Genomic DNA, 20,906 nt, shown 5'->3' with positions numbered 1-20,906 from the left:
AAAATAATTATTTGGGATGAGATATGCACGGTCTCATTGGATACATTAAAAACGTTTCTTGATTGGTTGTTGACGAAAAATACCGCTATAATAATGTGTGGCGATCATGGTCAACCGCCGCCTTTTGTTGGACCATCTCCACATGATTGGTTAAAAAATTTCGTTGATTATTATGAAGAAATAGATGATGATCATAGAGCTCTCGATACAAATTTAAAGGAGTTTAAAAAATTAATCAGATTGCAATCAAACAAAATTCAGTGTGAAATAATACGTGGAGTGATCTCAGAGACATCAATGAGTGATTTTTTGAAATTATGGAGACCCACCGATTTGATCGTAGCAAGTAGAAAAATAATCAGAGACGCTTTACAACAACAGTTATTTCAGCTGCATAAAGAAAAACACTCAGAATTACCCGTACCGTTGTGTTATAGACCATCAGATACACGAAAACAGAATATTAATGTTGATATTCCAGGACCCTTGACAGAGTCAAGGAAACAGAATCTCGTATTAAATGATATTGTCGCCGTTGATATCAGTGTGGTCGAAGATGCAATACACGCTGACAAATCTCCATGGGTGTTGGGATACGCTATGACAATCCACTCGTCTCAGGGATTAACTATTTCTGACACACGAGTCTGGATTGTAGACGATCAGATCGAGTGGTCAAATTTAGTTTATTTAGCGGTATCGAGGGTCAGAAATATATCTCAATTACGTAGAATCATAATTCCTGAAATCGTTGATAAATTTAACATCATCGATGATGATATAATAAGAAAAAAATTAATCGGATACAAACAATCTGATAAAAAAATAAACACGACTTTGATCTTGATGTTGAATTTATTATTGAGTTAAAACAGCAGCAGAACAATCATTGCGCCAGTTGTAATTGTATAATGCTGTGGAGGTATTCGAGTAATGATTCAAGACAATTCACCGTAGATAGAAAAGATAATAGTCGCGGTCATACACGAGAAAATACCATGTTGACCTGTCTTGAGTGTAATCGACGTAGAGGCGCCTGCACCCAAGGCGCTGGCACCTTTGGCGCTAGTGCTAGTTAAGTGATCGCGGTGGTAGTTGTGTATCCGCGGGAATTATTTGTAGTTGTTCACGTGTAAATCCACGCTGAGGAGCAGCTGAATCTAATCTGTAGATTGCAGGTCTGGAAACGCCTGCGTTTCTCCCAGTGGATCTTGTCACGGTAGATATTTTGTGTGTGCTAACACTCCAAATAGGATCAGTCGCTCTCGCTTTACCACCTTCAAGTTCACCAGGCTCATATAAATATCTGACTGTGACATCACCTAATATTTTTTGTTTTCCAACATCTTTTCGTTCTGTTGGTATATTTTTTTTGTAATTGCATTAATGGGTTTCATGTTGGTTGTTCGTGTGATCTCATTATTTAATGCAGCTATCACGCTTGGTAATCTTGCAACCCATTCGCGAGATCTTTTATCCTGAATAAATTCCCTCGCGTATTGATATCCAAATAACCGCTCAGCAAGTGTTCGATTAAATCGCTCAACAATTGCTTGATCACGATGAATTGCAGTATGACCTCGTCGTATTTTGGTATTATGTCGTTTCATCAGCGATGATACTGGACCAAGAAATTCCTTACCAGGATCAACCTGTAGTAGCTGTGGCCATCGTAGACCACCTTGTGGTCCGAGTCCTCGTTGATAAATTCGTTCAAACGCATCGGCTACTTCAGATGATGTTTTCGCTGATAGCGGCTCTGCTTCTTTATATCTACTTGCAACATCAACTACGGTTAACGCGTATTTGTACGTTTTTCTACGCACAGTATCATGCGGTAAAAACAGAATATCAGCTTGATGAACTTCATTAGGAACACTGACATCGAAATACGCGTACTGAATTCGTTTAGGACGTGGTAGATAAATTTGCCATATTGCTTGTTTGGATAACCACGTTTTAGCAGTAGAATGTTTAACCGCTGCTGCATCAGCGAGTTTACCAATTGCTGCTTTGCCTCTCCAGTATCCTCTTGGTGAATAATAAATTAATTCCATTATTAATTACCAGCCCCAAGCGCTAATTTACCTTTCATCGCGGATCTTACTAACCAATTAGCTAATTTTTCTTTGATATTTTTATTTTTTATAGAATTTAATGCATGAATTAATTTCACATCTGCAATATGCCTATCTTGTAGATTTTGACTTTTATAAGCTACATCATGAGCATGACAAGCTCGATCAATAGCGTTTATTGGTTCCTCGCCTGGTTTTGGTTGATCGTGATTATCGAGCCTGATATCGAGTCTGGTACCAGGACCGCAATAATTATATCCCGGTAGATGTTTTTCTCCACTGTATTTAGCCCATGGAGCACCTGGAAACTTTGACATCAAATTAGCAATATCACCACCGCGCTTATTAGGTAAAAACGAAAATTTCTTTCTACCGCATATAGAACATTTTCCACCGTACGCTATTTTTTTATTTTTTGTTATAACCGTAGCTAAATCAGTGGTTGGAGTTTTAACTTTACAGCGTAAACAATATAGATTCATGTTATAACATATATGGATATAATTGATTTCTCAGCAACTCGGCAGCGAGAGCCAGTTAAACACCATCCTGCACTACCAAATTCCATCAGAATGATTATCATGGGACCATCTGGATCGGGTAAGACGCAATTATTACTTAATCTGATAATGAGATGGCTGAAATGGGATAAATTATATTTAGTAGCACCATCCGTTGATGATCAACGATGTTATGATGTACTTAAAGATTTCAATGAAAACGCACGATTACTGGATGAAGGTAATGATGTTATAGAGTTTATAACCGATATTAATGAAGCACCATCCGTAGATTCCATAGACGGATTTATTAATAATTTAGTTGTATACGACAATGTGATGCTAGATAAACAATCAAATCCAGCCAGAATATTTTCCCGAGGTAGACACAAAAATACAGACGTGATCTATGTTACTCAACGATATACACAAATTCCGAAGGTGATCAGAGACAACTGCAACATTTTAGTTGTGTTTAATGGCGTAGACACACACACTTAGAAATATTCATCAAACTTGGTGCAGCGGTGACATGGATATAATTAAATTCAAAAATTTCTTCTCACGAGCGCAAGCTACTCCACATGGATTTATAACAATAAATTTACATGATCCAAGAACAAGATATCGTGTGGGTCTTGATATAATATTTGGGTAACAGGGGTGATGATAAAATTAAATTTAATTAAACAGATAATGAACAACTGTGCGTGGCTGCGTCAAGGAACCACTAACAAATGTAATAAAAAATGCCGTGGAGAATATTGCAAGAAACATAATTATCTTATAAAGAAAAACCTTCATGCTGGTCCACGAAGTTGTGTTGGATGTAACAACGGCGTTAGAGGATTATATCAGATTTGCAAAAATTGCGGTGGAGATCGATACAGAAGTTTGATGATATATTATAAACACAGAAAGAACATAAATCCAAAAATAGAAAAACCACCATCAGAACTTGAATATTACTTGAAACATAGAACAAATAAAGATGAAACAGATGAAGATGAAACAGATGAAGATTCCCATGATTCAGATGAGAAGAAAAATATTCATCAAACTTAAAATTTCTTTACAACATGGATAGCAGCAGAGGGGGGCGTCTACAATTCTGTTTGGGACAAACAATAATCGTAGACGTGGTATTGACCTCTATGAGTGGTCACTATTTTTTTTGGTCAAACACAAGGGTGACCACTCCCTTAAGTGGTCTGTTCACCCTCTCTGCTGCTCGTCTGTTTCAACAAATACTGTATCCAATGTTTTTTTGTGGTTATGAGCATGATTAACATCATGTTTTTACTGGTTTTGGGCAGGTTTTTGGTGGTTTTGGGTGAATCGTGCTGCCGATCCTAGACTGGGTTTTCTTGGAAACAAATCTGTGAATTTATAGGCGCATAACCAAAGGAAAGATACACATCACCATTGTGAGGATGAAACAATAATTTGTTTATGACAGGAAAAAGTTTTTTTTTTAAATATATAAAAACTGAGTTTTCAATTATATCAAAAACAAGTGCTAGCTGTACTGTTCAGTACTGCAGTATAGATCCCTGGTTCAATGTCTCCCCTTACTTAAACAAAAGATATGTATTGATCAATACCATTTTTTCCTTATAAATTTAATTCATATGTTACCTAAAACATTTTGTATAAAAAATGCACAAATTCTGTCAGTAGACCAACAAAAGATCAGCTCAGAACTCTGGAAACAGTACCGAAATAAACCTAAGACTTTTAGTAAAACAGCGTCCCTCGCTACACGCACAACACCGTCAAACTTGATAAGGAATATATTGAAAGTAATCCGAACAGGCAGTACGGGGTATGACTAAAATGCCCAATAAAACTTTGCAACGCAATGGAAGTAAACTTCACGATGGAAATCGACATATTAACATTGTTTTGTCACTATTTGAACTAAATATAATTTCTGGTGATAAACTGACATAAAAACATAAAAATGAATACTTATTTTAGATAAATGTTTAAACTTATTCAAAACTGACCTGTTGCGCAGTGGAAGTCATTATGGGTAATGGAGATTTCAGAAGTTAGTAAATTTTTTCTAGTGTCTTATATGGATAAATCTTTTATTGGCTATTTTTATTGTATAAAGCTTTAGCGCAACGAGAAACATAGGCAATGGAAATGATTCTGTCGATTTTAAGTGATTTTTTAATTAAGGCATTTTAACAGAAGGGTTTCAGTGACAGATGCAATTATGAGCGCTATGCATAATGTAGAACATAATCATGAATAAAGGTTCATAATTGACTTAAGTAAATAAAATTCTACTTTCAACATTCACTTTAACTTTAACTCATTTCATTGGTTTTTATTTCTTTGTGTTGCTGTTGATGATCATTAGCCAAGAAATTCTGTTACGCTATTTTATTATTTCCAAAAGTATCTTCAATATTTTTTAAATTTCACACGAGTATCTCTGTACAGGTTATATATGCATACCCTTTAACATATGGTTATATCCATTGTGCATAATAATTGTCCCTTAGTTACATTATCGCGCATTTATTTAGACCAATGGTTTTGGAATGAAACGCAGTTCCCTCTAACAATAAAAAATAATGGTTCACATTCAAATTTTGTACAAAAGATATATAAATGTCATTTCTTATATCAACGAATACTCACAGCGTTATAAAATGGAATAATTATTCAGTGACAGCAAGTTATGTAAGCAAGACTATGTATACATTAATAATTTTGTGTGACATTGCATCAATGATTTTGCCGACGATGCATATTTATATTAAAGTTGTGAAGTGTAGAACAATGATTGATCTAGTACCATCATGTAGCAGGAGCATATATTTTATAATTTTATATATTCATGTTTTAATTAGGCAGAAGTAGGCATTTTATTATTTTATGTAATTAATGTGTATTGAGTGAAATAAAGTCATCAGTTGCAATTATAGTGTTATTCTAATTTTACACATATTTAGCCATTTAGGCAACCTTGAACAGCATTACCTGTTCGAGTTTTGTTCACTGAGCAATGAAGCTACCCGATTACTGTTCATACTGGATTGTTCTATTGTATGACACGTGGTAAGTAACTTTCTGATTGGTTGGTTTGTTACTTGTCTGTATCAACAATATAGTATGAACAGCATATTAGCGGTGGTCATTCCATTTGAGATTCTGAAGGGTGCTGGCCATGGCATTGCAGTAAGAAAAGTGCCTGATGATTCTTTTGCTTCAAAGAAAATGTGACTTGACATTTGTCCCATATGATAAGGGTGTAACAAAGCAGGAGAAATGTATTTATCTCCACTTATCAACCTCATGCACAATAAAACCCAATTTCTTATAACAAATACTGGACTGGTATCGTCTATTATGTGAGCAGAAGGCAAGTGCTGTAACAAGCAAATTACAATAAACACCGGCCCTTACTTTGCAGAATCGAATTAATATCTAATGATTATAACAAGGATTGCATCACATGTGCAAAACCGTACACATACTCTTCTGCGTGGAGAAACCTTGCTTTCTCCAACTATTTGAACGTCATGATTAAATGCGTGTAACCGGCTGTAAATAGGTCAGATTATTTTGCCTTTCACACACCTACAGACCACCTTTTGCAGATCCCCAAAAAGAGAATATTATAATAATGTGGACTAGCACATTCCTTCCACAACGAAATGTAATTGTTAGTGGCTGCATAAAATCGCGTGGAATGGAGGCCAAATCATTTCGTACCTCTGATTGAAATGAAGACGGCAAGAATCAATGCAAAAAAATGCCCATTCTGGTGATGAAGTAAAAGTAGTATATGGGGGCACCCTAGCGTCAAGGGAAATTAGCATTACAAGACCCCTTGGGCAACTCTAGCGTCAAGGGAAATTTAACATGGAGAAAAATCGTGGGCAACTCTAGCGTCAAGGGAAATTAACATGGGAAAAAAGCATGGGCAACTCTAGCGACAAGGGGATTGAACATGGGGAAAAAAAGCATGGGCAACTCTAGCGACAAGGGAAATTGAACATGGGGAATTGTAATAGGGTCCCGACCTGATGGGTCTATGGAAAGGGAACAGGGGGAGAGGGACATAACACACACACACACACACACGCGCGCGCGCGCACACACACACACACACATACGCACACACACGCACACACTCACACGCACACACACACACACACACACACACACAGAGGCACGCACACACACACACACACACGCACAAACAAACACACACACAATAAAAAAGAGTCAGTGTTTATATTCACACTACTCTACATACACACATTGGCAAATCGATTATTATTTCTTTTCTAGAGTATTGGGTAGCCCTGAAAAGGGCTGTTTTTTTGAACTCCAGTGACACCTGGTTAATGATGGCACTTTGCAGGCCTGGCACCACACACACATCTTCTTCCCCAGTCTCCTTTTACTTTTTTTCTTGAAAGCGCAGAGGGAGGATGATTGGCTTCAGCACCCCAATCCTCTGTCTCTGGTATCTTGTAAGCCATCCTCTCTCCAATTTTCTTTTCCTCATCTTCCCTCTGTCTTCTCTCCTCCTCTTCCTTCTTTATTCTTTCCTCTTCTACTATGGCCTCCGCGGCCAGTTCATTTAACAGGCGCCTGACATATTCCAGATGTATCTGGAGTTCAAGAAGTTTGCTTATTCTGGTATTCATTGTCTTGTTAACGAATGAACAGGGTAGCTAGACTGTCCAGTGAGTTTCAATTTATACTGAAAGCGCGGACGTGATGGAAAACATCCCCCTAAAACAAAATTGATATTACCTAGATCATGACCAAACAACGCGCGGACCTAAAAGAAACACTCACTCACTTTTTTATACTACCCACCACTATTCTTAAAAAAACTTCATAAACCCAATAATATACTATCCACATACGTAACCAGTAATAAATTAAACCCCAAATCTACTATTTACTCACTTCAAACAGCAATAAAACATCATCATAATCTACTATCCACACTAACGTACTTAAGCACTAATAATCACTCACATACATACACACACATTCACCCACACCTATGCTAACCTATACAATCACACCAATAAAAAAGAGTCAGTGTTTATATTTACACTACTCTACATACACACATTGGCAAATCGATGGTTATTTCTTTTCTAGAAATTGGGGTAGCCCTGAAAAGGGCTGTTTTTTTTTTTTTTTTTTTGCTTGCGTCAAGTTGAAGCTAGGGTCATCTTTTAGTTTCTAAGAATGCGACGTCCTCTGAGGATAGACTTTCTGACGATAGGTCTGCTTCTTCGAAAAGAGAAGAAGAACTCTTTGGTGTCGATACGACAATCGACAAAGCCTTTGTCAGGTTCAGGTTGCTGCTGCTGCTGCTGCTGTTGTTGTTGCTGTTGCTGCTCTCTCTGCTGTTTCTGAAGTCTGTACTTCTCTGTCCATTCTTCTTTCTCCCTGTTCACTTCTTCCCTGAAGAGCTCTTCTATCAGGTCTTCAGTGACTTTTAACATTCTCACGTTCTCTATCTCTTCAGCTTTAGGTATCAGACTGTGTCTGACCCTATGCAAATTCACGTAGGCTTCGTTTAGCTTAGCTAGTTTGGAGCACATCTTCGTAGGAGGATGAGTCGACAATGGATGGTTAGACTGTAGGCTACCCCCGGTTCTTAAAGTCAAAGCGCGGACGTGAAGGAAAACATCCCTCCACGGTTTTCGATCCGCAGCGTTTAATGAGTGTCATGAGAGAGATAGAGAGAAGTCAAAGTGCATGAATCAACATTCTTATAGCCCAACAAAAGACAAAGGCATTTTTTTTCAAAACACAACATTTTTTGTTCAAAAATCACTTAACACTAACCAACAACTCTAACATTTTTTTAACAATAATTCAACAATATAACATCCAACATTTTTTTCAAATCACAAACATTTTTTTTTCAACTCACAAATTATTTTGGACAGGGCTGACAACGTTGTGAATGAAATTGTGATTTCCACTGATGGAAGTCATTAGACCATTGATGAACACTACGTTTCCTAGCTTGAGACAAAAGATAAGCATAATGGTCACAAAACCATTGATCTACTTTCACATCGTTTCTAGAAGAAGAACGAGGATCAAAATGAGTCACTAAATGTTCTAAGGAATAGCCCAGGCTGCGATGATGCAGAAAATACACGCAATATTGTCCACACACCAAGGAATCTGTGCCTTGAACAGTCTTCCATAGCTTCTAATAATCTAGAATGATTTCTCTCAAACTGTTGATTTCTAGGGTATTGTCAAATTCGGCATACAGGAGGACGTTCACTGTGTCAGGTAGAGGATTAGTAAACTAAGTTCCACACGAATCTGGCCTGATTTTATAGGGTGGAAATGTCCCTCGTCGCTGCCTTGGTCTGGAGTGAAATCAAACGCCCACAGGCCGTAGCCTCCTGTATAATCCTCGTACGATATGCCGTGACTGGTGTTGGTTCCTAACTGTCCGGTGGCTTCGTACAGGGACAAGTACGACCTCAAGTAATTCCTGTCACCAAACTTAGGCTCAAATGGTCGGGTACACAGCGTCTTGCCATCGCGACTGACTTCGATCTTGGCTACGTTGTAATGATGAAACAGGAAAGGATTTTCTTTGTGGACTCCGTTGAAGGCTGAATTCTTGACGATACCAAGGATCAAACGCTTGGGTAACTGGCCTTGGAACAGATGATCTTCGATCATGGATCGCTGTCCAGCAGGAATGGTGAAGGTTTTTACTTCCACGCGTCGTATGGGATACTTGGCGGTGGTTCTGCTCAACGTTTGACTGATATCGTTTCCCACTTTGGGTAACACTTCCACGCGTCGCACGTAGAGTCTGGCTTCTTGGATGAACGTTTTGTACTCGTTAGCATGAGCCAACAAATGGAAAGGGGCACTGCTACGATTCAGTCTCAGGCGGATATCCACTCCGTTCAGTAAATACTTTTCTTATAACCACATGTCCAAATGCAAACGATCCATCAGTTCTAAACTACGTCCTTGCAGAATTTTATTTCTACGTGTGTTAAACCCCACATTGTGAGGATCGTCATCTGCTGTGAGGGCTGTATCGTTAAACGTGTTATCACCCGCGGTGTCAGGTTTCCATACCACGCAAGCATCCAGATGAGTATTCTTGGCTTCTTTTCCGTACGTCAAGAGATTTTCGAGGTAGACACGATAAGGGTAAGTATCCCTGCTGATGCTGACCAGTTTGTTATTCAAGTACAGGTCCACTTCGCTGAACAAGGAATGCATGAAATTGTTGACAGGAGATACTCTATCATTGGCAACAGGATTGGCATTGTCCGTTTTCATTACTTTGACTTTCAAGTACAAGTAACTGCTATTCAGATCGATGTAATCTTCGGGCTGCCCTTTGATTTCAAACTCGTTGGGAGCGGAATCCGTCAAAGAGGAGACGGGGTGAAATTCCACCCATTGGGATTCTTGCATCGTCATCATGGTGGGCAGCATGGCAAACAGATCCAGTTCCGACTTGGAACAAGCGCAAGACTCTCGGTGCATCATTTTTTTGTCTGTTTCTCAATAATCGAAAACGTCTAAGTCTCGAACGGTTCTTCTTTTCTTTGCCTTTCTAGCTTGAAGTCTGGTGAAAGGGTGTTTTCTTCGTCGTCTCTTTCTGCCTTGTCCTTGCTGAATGCCTGACTCGGTAGCGTGCAGGGCATTTATAGGTGTGTCTCGTCGGCCCAAAAGGTCTTTACCCGTTTGCAGCAAGACATTTTTGCCTGCCCTCATGAAAGCTTCTTTGGGGTTTTGTTTGTCGATGATGACATTTTGGAGAAATTCTTTGCCTTGTGTCAGTGCCGCATCTTTCAAGGCGTGCAATCCGCGTGTCACCATCGGTTTCAACACCGGAGCCACCGAACGAAAAGCCGATTTTAACATATCTCCTAAACCGTGTCCTCGCTGTCGAGCAACCCCTCGGTACACTGGATACATGACTTACGAGTCGTGAGAGAACTGTTTTCGAAAATGGAGTTTCACCGTGACTTTCCCTATGGTGAATGGAATATTTTGTCCCAGATCTCCTTTTATAGCAATGCTGACCGTGTCCAAATAAGACTTGCTGACAGGCAAATAGTGAGGATGTACAAATTCGCGGTGGACGTGGTAAGTGTTTCCACCATCTTCGTCAGTGGCCGTGGCAGAATCCACTTTGAAAGGAATGACACGTAGTAAAGGTGCGGAGGTGTGTCCCACCACGTTGTACTCCACCACATCGGAGTACACAAACATCAAATTCAGTCCTTGGTTCAGTTCTATCGGGGCACGAAATAACTTGCTAAAAGAATCGTTGTCGGAAACGATTGGTAATTCGTTTTTCTTCATCATGGCCCTTCTCATGTCCATGTCCCCGCCCAACATGTTAAACAATTCAGGACAAAATAAAATGGACACGATTTTCCCCCGTCAAATTTCATCAGGAAGCGACGAGCTGCTTTGTGGTACTCCAGGGTGACACTTTTTCTGACACTTTCCAAAGCTTTCAGAAAAACGACATTAAATCTGGAAGCTATGGTGGTGATCAAATGTTGACCACTAAAATAATAGCCTGGGGGAATGAACAAGTGGTAGGACCACTTTTGAGTTTTGTCATCAGTGGTTTTGTGATCATATTTGACATGGGTATTCAAGTACTTTTGCATTGGCTCGTCATGAACTTCCACCGTAAAAAAAATTTTGATTGGGAAGGACATTGAGGACTTGGGTCGGGTGAATGATTTCTACTAAAGCCACTTCCCAATGGGCTTCGTGATCTAATGGGATGGATTGAGGTAATTTGGCCGTGTAATAGCACAACGTGTTGTTGGGGAACACCTCCATGGAACTGTCACTGGGCAAGGTTAAGTAAAATTGGTTTTGGTGACTCATAATTCCAGAGTTCTGTGGCTGTCCGAGGGGTTACTGAACGTCAGAGGCGTGTCTCCGCTCAAAATGGGGTTATTGTTGTTGTTGGATTGGTGGCTGGCACTGGCACTGGACACAAGGTTTCCGTGGTTCCCGTTCGAGGTGAATTTCAGGGAGGGATTAGGAAGCAGGTAACCGATGCAACTGCTCAATAAAATGGTCCACAATTGTTTGTCTCCTTGTTGCAAACTCAAATTGGCAATGGCTGCCCCGATGACACAATACACCACGAAGATTTGACAGAAAAAGACGATTTGCGTTTTAGGCACACGTTCTCCACACCACACCCACACGGATTGTTTTTGTAAATCTTGCAGAGAAGAACTGGGTGAAGGAGTGGTCGACGTAGCTGCGTCTGTGTGAAAGGGCATGATGGTCACTTCTTTTTATAGTCGATGACTTGCGAAGCGTCGATCCAAGAATCGAAACTGGGTGGATATCCTTTCCAACGTACTTTGACTTCTTTGACACGTCGTTTGCCCACTTTACGGGTTCTGCGTTCGAGAATGCTTTCGATGTCGTACACGTCGTCTTCTTTTTTGGTGACACGTTGTAACTCGGGCAAATAAAACGTTCCTTTGAGTACTTCTCCGTTCATGTCTTCCAATTTATAGACGGCAGGATGACGACCATGCACTCGTCCAGTGACACGAAACAATTCGGTGGTCCAGTTAGGTAAGTAACCTTAGTCGAAAGTGCGTTTGGTTTTGCCAATGCGTACCCAATCTCCTACGTCCAACACTCCACTTTTCTTGGGGACTGCCCTCGTCGGGGACGTACCAAACAGGCGCTCAAACACCAGCACTTCGTTCTCGGGAGTCACTTCTTGCGGGGTACGTCCAATGCTTCGATGGTAAGATTGGTTGTACGCTTGCACCAGGTGCGGTAAGATGTCGATGTACTTCAGAGTGTGGTGATGCGTAAAATATTTCCACATGCGTTCTTTCAAAGTGCGTTGAAAACGTTCCAAGATGCTGGCTTTGGTTTCGGGATTCTCTGTGGTAAAAAAATGAATGTCATGTTTCTTTAATTCTTTTTGGAAAGCTTGATTTAGAAATTCGGTACCTTTCTCCGTTTGCCATCGAAGAGGGTGACGACCGCTTTGTTTCAACACTCGTTGCAGGGCTCGCACTAACTCGCTGCTCGATTTGGAAGTCAAGGGCACGACCCAGGCAAATTTGGAAAAGACGTCGATGACACAAAACAAATATTTGTAGCCACGATTGTAGCTGGCCAAATGAGAGACATAGGCTAAGTCGGCTTGCCATTGATGATCGATGCCTTCCACTCGGGTGCGACTTCTGGAAAACTTGCGTCGAATGGGTTTGTGTAAAGTGTAGGTAGCTTGTTCTTGTAACCATCGTTGCACTTGAGGTAAACGGAGACTTTTCAGTCGAGTTTTGGCAGCACGATACAATTTTTGAACTCCTGCGTAACCTGCAGGATGGGAGGGATCGTAGTAAATGCTGGCTAAGACTTTTTCCATGTTTTTTTTGGTTTGTTAATAAGTCACCCACTCTTCGGTGATGCTACTTTGGGTGGGACGAAAGGGTGGCTTGGAAACTGATTTACGTGTCCGATGAGCTACGGGAGTAGAAGTCGAAGGTAGTGGTGGTGGTGGAGGTGGCAATGGAATGGCTTTGGTCTTCTTTTCCTTTTTCACTTCTGGTTTCACTTCTTTCTTTTTCACTTCTGTCGAAGGAGGAGTGGACATCATCTTTTTAACCCAAGCTTTCATTTCTTCTCGTTGGGGTGTGGGGGACGGGGTCAACAAGGATGCTGCAATCTTACTAGACATGGGAGCTGCTGACGGTGTTTGAAACACTTCTCGTATCTCTTCTTCCTCAGACCTTCGTGGGGTAGCATTTCTGGCGACCACTGGGGATGGTAGTGGTGGTGGTGGTAGTGATGATGGTGCTGGACTTTTCATCAAGGTCTTAAAATCTTTCAGAGTGGGTAGTGCTGTTTCGTCTAAAGCTTTTTGGTGAAAGAGTTGCAGTCGCTACAAGAGTTGACCGTACTTTTGCGATTTTTCTGTTTCGGACAAATCTTGGCGATCCATTAAGGACTGCAGTTCGTGTTGTAACTGGGACATCTCGCTCAAATGGGGATTGGGAGGTAAATGCGGGGTGCGTTGTTCTTGCCACCGATGGTATTCCATCCATCGTTTGTAAGGCACTAAAGCTAGTTTTCGTCCTTCCATGGGATGTCAAAGGTCGATTCTGAGATCTTGGGACTCCAGAGGGCCTTTTTATCTTGCTCCCATCAGTCCTCCCAACATGGTTCCCAAGACTCCTTTCATTAAGGGACCTAGCAAAAATGGTAAAATTCCTCCACATTGAACCAACATCTTCTTCTTTTGTCCGAGAGGGGTTTTCTTTTGAACCATTTGACGCAGAACATGACGATGTTTGCCTAAGCATTGTTTCTGGTGTTTGGACAAAGGGATCGTGCCTTTCAAGACGTTCAAACAACATTCGCACACGGTATCGACGACCTCTTTGGAGGCCGATTGAATGAGTTTTTCTCGCAGGGGTGGAGAAGCTTTGGACAGGACAGATAACATGTCCCCATGTTTGACTAAACGTTGAGGCAGTCCTTTCCATTTCTTTCCTTGGTGTTGTTTAGAAGAGGGATGTTTTCTGGAGGGGTGACTTCTTTGAGTCTTCAGCACCAAAAACACTGATACCCCTACTTGGTCACAGGCCTTTTTTATACTGGAACGCGTCGCAACTGATTGTCTTGAAGGCGTATCAACTGGAGGACAGGCATGACACGTCGTGGAGGGGTACGCAACGGACTAAATCGAGCCAGTTCTTGCTTGGACAAATCCAGTAAACTTTGTAACATGCCCGATCTCTCTTGGACTTTGATTTTGGGAGCAGGTACTTTGTGAGTCGCAGCCACCACCGTTAAATGGGAGGGCCCTGCCACTGGGGAAGTTCTTGGGGTCATCAACGGAGAAGTTCTTGGTGTGATCAACGTCTCCAAGTACTGTTCTGTTCTTGGTGACATCAACGAAGAAGTGATTGAACCTTAGGCTACCGGAGATGCAGTCACCGCCGTGGCTGGCCGTGGTTTGCGAGTGTAAGGTTGCGTCCTGGCCGAAGTGCCTCTCTTGCGACTAGTTTTCTTCTGGGGACTTTTCTTTTTCCGGGGTGGTGTCTGGTAAGAGGAGGGTCACGCCACTGGAGAAGTTCTTGCAGACAAGGCTCTCTTTGGGGACCTGGTCTTTTTCTTTTTCTTCTTGGAGCTTCGTTTGACTTCTTTTTTTGTCTTGGGGAGAACTTTGGGCGCATTAGGATCCCATCTTAAGAGAGAGCGAATGATGACCCCTCCTAGAGTACCGCTCCCTCCAGGTTTCAAAATGATTTGTGTTTGGTTTGAGTGTCGATGCGGGGATCGGCCAGTTGGGTCAAAGCGACTTTGTTTCGATCGAAAAAGCGTTTGGTTTGATGAGGAATCTGAATGATCCCTTGGAGTAACTGATGTGCCGTCACCGTGAACCATCATAAGACTTCTTTGAGACTAGCTTCTAAGACACGAGCTCGTATTTGTTTATTTTTTTCTCGACTGATGCCGTACAAGGCACGAATCAATTTGACGGGAAGATGCGACCGAAGGGACGTCATGTTCACACTGTGTGTGAGACAGACGAAAAGGGTCTGAGGTTTTTATAGATTTTTTGTGGAATGAAGTTAAGTCGAGGACGGAGACGTGTACAGGACAGGCCCTCCGTCTTGGCACCAGTGGTGAAACAAGTGGGTACGAAATCGCAAATCATCGAGGGTCGTAGGTTTCAAATCGACGAGTAAATAAGCGTGTGGAGTGTGAGTGGCATCGTCGTACGCCTGAGTCAGCCAAGGCGTTCCTAACTGTTTGGCTAAGACTTGCACTTGCGATTTATCTCGAGGGCTTTTAAACAAGACCACATAATGCGCATTGAGACTGATGGTGCGATGGGCTTTACTTTGTTGAAACAAATTTTGAGTGATGTAAACGACACTGGCATTGAGGTGATGCCCTTTGCGCGTGAACCACAGTTTGATTTCTTCTTCGTCTTCTCCTAACATGTCGTCAAAAATGACCAAATGGGTTTGACGGGAGTCAGAGACGATGCCATCGTCTTCTTTACGAATGCCTTCCACAAACACGATGGAATCCCTTGACTTTCTCGCAAGAGGCTGTACGCCGATTGCCACTCTTTGTAACACCACACGATGCGTTGAGGTGGTCGATCGATCAAATGATGTTTATGTTCGATCAAACGTTTGACAAATTCGGTTTTGCCTGAACCGCTAGGTCCAGCAATGAGCATGCTAAAGGGATGACGAAGATACAAAGCCTCCCAACTGGCACGATCTAAGTGTTCGTCGATGACTTTGACAGTGGAGGAAGAGGGAGCAGAGACAGTAGAAGTAGCCATAGTGTGAGGAATGTCACTTGTGACACGAAAAAAACAAGACAAGAGTTTATATACATTTTTCAGGACACGTTTATTGAATGTTTCAAATATGAACAACACGAAAGACAAAAATACATAAAAGCCAAATAGTTATGTACAGGAATAAAAAACACATCAAAACGATCAAAGTGGAATATAAACAAGTCTCTGTGCAACATGTTTTGGGTAACCAAGATGTCCTAGGGACAGTGTGTAATGTTCTTACAGTCTCTACATGAGGTATTGTCACACAAGTGTCCTCCCGGAATGACCTTTCAGGAATGTCCATGACAGTCCTGTCCTGGGTGACGGGTTCTTCTGGTACTGTCACTAACACAGGTTGAAAAGTCGCAAGGCTCACAAGCGCATTCCAGTTCAGAAGCCCCACACTTGAATTGTGCCTTTCTAAACTTGTTTTGTGTTTCTCTGAAAGTATTCATCTTGTTCACTTGGTCTTGGTAGTCACAATGAACTATCGATCTTGCCTAGGGTTCCTTTTTATATACAGACCAATACCGACGTGTCCATACGGTAAGGTGAATTGATTGGGAAGAGGCACTTGCTTCTGGTACACGATTTGATAGACTTTTTCCAAGGGTCGACTGACGATGTGGTGAGTGGGTAAACGTACAATCTTGTTGGGTTGATAGGTGGTCACTTTAAAGTGTTCGTCCTCTCCAGACTGCAAGGCTTCTTTCAATACCCCAAAGTTCACCACTCGACTGGTACGATAATTCAGAGTCAATCCTTTCACTTTGCACTGCGTGTGCACTTCTCCTTGTTTGTCCCGGTATTCGTAACCGTAATTTTTAGGACCACCACTGGCGAAACTTAAAATCTTGTCGTCGGGATGCTCGTCTGTCCAGGCTCCTAAACGGTCTCCTTCGATGTCAGGGTGCTGTTGACTCGGGTGATGGATGTAAATGCAACTGTCCGTGTCAAAGTACAGGACGCATTCCCCTAACAGTTCTAAAGCTTCGTACAGTTTTAAGCGAGCATGAGCTGTCACGTAAGCCGCAATGATGACATTTCCAAAAGGGTCGTCTTGTACAAAGTCCAGATCTTCTTCGTAATTGACCAAGATCAAATCCTCGCGAACGACGTCCACGTGTTTCATGTATTTGGTTTTGTCGTGAATCATCTGAAAGTAGCGGGAAGATTCGGTCAAATACTCCGTCTTGGGTAAACACGGGCGTTGTGCCATTTTGCCCCACAAACAATTTAACATCACTTTGGCAAACGATCGCCTGCCTTCGTTTTTCTCGATGTGGTCTAAAGAGATGCCTTCTTGTGCATAGTATTTCTCTTTGAATGTCTTTTGATCTTCGGGAGTGTGATACCAGGACGGATAGCCACTGGCTTCTTGTTTCAGTTTCAAAAAAGCATCCACGTAGTCTGCGAAAATCCATTTCTGCGTGGGGTCACCCTTGTGGTATTGTTGTGTCTTGGGAAAGTAACAAATTTCGTACACTTCTAACAGTTGGTATCCCATGTCCAGAGCTTTGAACAATTCTATGCTGACCCAGGTCCCCGTCAAGGCCCGTTCTTCCTGGGTGTGCTGACAAGGATGGTCTTGGTTGCACGTTTCGGCACAAGTACGGCACAAAGGAAACATCAGTTTGCCTTGACAATGGTGAGGTAAGACGGGATGGTACAAGTCCGTGGGACGCAAAACTTTGCACTTGATCAAGCCTTCGTATTGTCGAATGTTTTTCAGGTCGATGTGTTCCGTGAACAATTGTGGGTGCCCTGCAGGAAAGCGACAATATTTGCACACGTAGGGATACAGCGAACACACGTCCAAGTATTTCATTTCTTCTCCTTTCTCTTCGTCGGCTTGGTACAGCAAACAGGTGGCATTGGTCCTTCCTCCGTACGAACTATCTCTCGGGTTGAGGGGGTCCACCAGCTTGTAACTTTCCACGAGACGTTTAAACTCGGGATCGGTTTTCAAACGGTGATCGTACTCGTGTTCCCACATTTCCACCACTTGATATCCTTCCTGTTCTAACTTTAGGCGTCGCTGACAAGTGGCCTGGTACAAGTCTTCCATGGTTCGTTGTAAAAGCTGATTTTTAGTGTCACGGTCAGGGTAGCAACCGTTAAACTCGTACACGATCTTGGGGTTTTCTAAGTCTCAGCCATCCACCGAATACGTTCCGATGGTCTTTTCGCCCCCTCCGTTGCGGGCATGCTGAATCCATTTGTCTTCCTGGTCGCACAAGTAATGTAACCAGCGTAGGGCTTTGACCGAGTATTGACGTTTGACATAGTTGGTCGTTTGAGGGCTGATGACCGCCACAGTGTTTTCAGGCATGAATCTTTGTCTGTACACTAAGGAACACGCTTTGGCAATGGTGCAAGCTTCTTTCAAAGGATCGACCCCTCCGTGTTCCATGAACAGTTCTCGAAATTTTCCACAGCAACGCCGTAAAATGTCCACGTCGGAACGACAATACTTTAGCATTTCTTCCTGAAAGTCGAAAGGGTCGGAGGCGTGAGCCTGGTACCAAGCGTAGAAAGCTTCTCGTTGTTCGGTACGCATGTTGTCGGGGTCGTAATCTTTAGGCTCAGGCAAATGGGGTAGAACGGCATGTTGATTGGCTTCCGTATTGAAAAGTGTGGAAAATACCTTTTAGCCATTTCTGTCATTCCAAACGTTTTAGGCATTCGACTCAAAGGCATGGCCAAGTAACTCATTGAATCTTTAAACTGTACTTGTCCCACTTGCATGGAAATTATTTTGGCTCCGTTCAAAGTGACTTTAGGTCGTTCGGTGCCTTGTTCCGTATAGTATCTGAGAAGAAACTGTCCATCGTATCCGGAGAAATTGTGAGCCATCACCGTGGCATGACGATGACAATCTCCGTAACGTTCGATGTCCTCTTGGCTCCACGTCTTGTCGATGGGGTCTAAGACCCATTGGGCAAAATCGGCTAGCGTGTTTGGTCCCCGAAAGATTTTTTCACGCCCTCCAGGAATCTTGCTGCAGTGAGGGCAATGACTGAAGATAGGTTCTTGAATGCACTTGTCGCACGCTCGATGGGCCACGCAGAAATTAGGAATGTGAATGCCGGTCTCTTGCATGCATTCGAAATCGAAAAAATGAAATTGCCTTTCTTCTTGTGACCATCCTCCTCTTTCTCTGGTTGGTATTTTTGCACGTAGCATTGGTGTTACAAGTCTACGATGTGGTGACAAATGTGACATTTTTTCTTACCTGAACATACGTGTGCCTTGGCACTATTGGCACGTATGCCTTGTCCACACGCGGGGCACAATCTCAGCAGTTGACAAGCGCATTTCTGCTGTGAACCTTGCGTCTTGAGATATTGTTGGTAACAGGCAGGGCTGACAAACGTGCGCAGACAAGTTGTACAAGGCACTGGTCCTTCGCTCAGACAGGGTGGAGAGGCCAAACATCCTGAGCATTTCGATCCGCAATGTTTGTGTTGTTCTCGATTATTATAACCATAGTCACATTTCTCACAGTAATAACTGTATCCCAGGAATGAGGTGATACTGGTAATGGTATCGAAATGGTCATCGTGATGATAAAGGTGAATGTATTTTCCGTCCTTAAAATCTTGGCCTCGAAACAACAGAGACCCACGCACTTCTTGAGGGTGCACTTTCAAGGTGTAGCGTGGAGCTAGGACATCTTGCAATGTTTGCATTTCAGGAATGCCACAGGATGTGTCTTTGGACAGGCCAGCTTGTTGTAACAGGAGTTCTGCTTCGTTTCGTTGTTTGGCTCGGTCCGATTGTTGAATAGTTTTCCAGGCTCTTTTCCAGTCTGCCGTGTCGTTCTTGTTGGCATAGGTTCGTCCCACCACGATGGCACGGGCTAAACACATATGGTCTTGAGGGTTGTTAATTCGGACGAGACTTGTTTTGGTGCTGCGAAGCTCGTCCACCAATAACATCTTTTTGCGTCCAGTCCCTTGAGGAAGAGAGACGTGAGCCATTTTCATTGTGGCTTTACCATCGGTGATGTCAAACTTGTCATTGGATTGTTGCACCTGTTGTATCTTGTCCATGACTTTGGAAGGGGTCAGTTCTGTGGGTCTGCTAAACTCAATCCAAACAGGAGATTTCAAACCATCGTGTTGTATGGATAGTATATCAAGCGATCGTCTTCTTTGGGTTGACATTGTCGCTTGAGTGCGGTGAGTAAAGAATCCCACATCTCGGTGATGAACCCTTCTGCTTTCTCTAAGGGTACTTCGGACTTGAAATCTTTAAACTTCACCGTGTAGGTGTAAGCCGTGGTTCTAAATTTTCTAGAGGAGCGCTTTTCTGTCTCTCGAATGGAATAGTATTTGTCAGAGTTAACTAAGGGCGGTGAACTTGGTTGAGAGGGCTTGTATTCTAGTTCACTCATGTCCTCTTCAAAATCACTGGCATGAATTTGTGCCAAGACTTCAGCTCTGGTACGAGGCGATAGATCACGTTTCTGCCTCTTACTTTCTTCTTTTTCTTTCTTCTCAAATGAATTAGATCGTTTCATCTTGAAAGCAAAAAGTCAAATGACTCAAGTTTAAACACCGTGGGGTACTTTATAGTCATGGCAGACCAGCGTATATAAAAGGGTATGTGTCTTGTCCTTTCACTATTCATTTCACTCTCTAACTGAGCACAACGATGGAAGAAACTAGCCAGATGGAACGTTTCATCAGAGCGTTGCGAGGGGTCATTAGAAAATTTTCTTCAGACCAGCCTTCGGACTACTCTCCTTCCTTTCGAGATAAAAGTGAAAATACTTGCTATATCTGTCAAAAGAAAGGGCATTGGTCTTCAGAGTGTCCAGACCGTCAAAAAAGAAAAATAAAAACAGGGGCTAGAAAAGACAAAAGTCAAGATACCTGTTATTATTGCCAAGAAAAAGGACATTGGTCTCCAGATTGCCCCAAAAAGAAACAAGAGGAGTCAGAAGAAAAGAGGGAT

The 20,906-nt window shown here is 42.2% G+C and overlaps 1 protein-coding gene across 2 annotated transcripts in view; it reads right to left on the bottom strand.

Annotated features, from left to right (window-relative positions):
• Window positions 1–20,906, bottom strand: part of LOC149797620 (uncharacterized) — a 195,384-nt gene that overhangs the window by 163,854 nt on the left and 10,624 nt on the right. Inside the window, exon 1 of one of the 2 annotated variants that reach the window (XM_089962514.1) lies at window positions 4,297–4,371. The exons of the other annotated variant lie outside the window; for it this stretch is intronic. The gene's annotated coding sequence lies outside the window, so the exon portion shown is untranslated. Of the gene's footprint in view, window positions 1–4,296; window positions 4,372–20,906 lie in introns of those variants that run through there. 2 annotated transcript variants of the gene reach the window in all.

This window comes from Sinohyriopsis cumingii, chromosome 6 (genome assembly GCF_028554795.1).
Source record: "Sinohyriopsis cumingii isolate HCF-2022 chromosome 6, ASM2855479v2, whole genome shotgun sequence".
Lineage (NCBI taxonomy): Eukaryota > Metazoa > Mollusca > Bivalvia > Unionida > Unionidae > Sinohyriopsis > Sinohyriopsis cumingii.
Note: the sequence above shows the minus strand (reverse complement) of the source record. Positions and strands in the feature narration are given on the sequence as shown.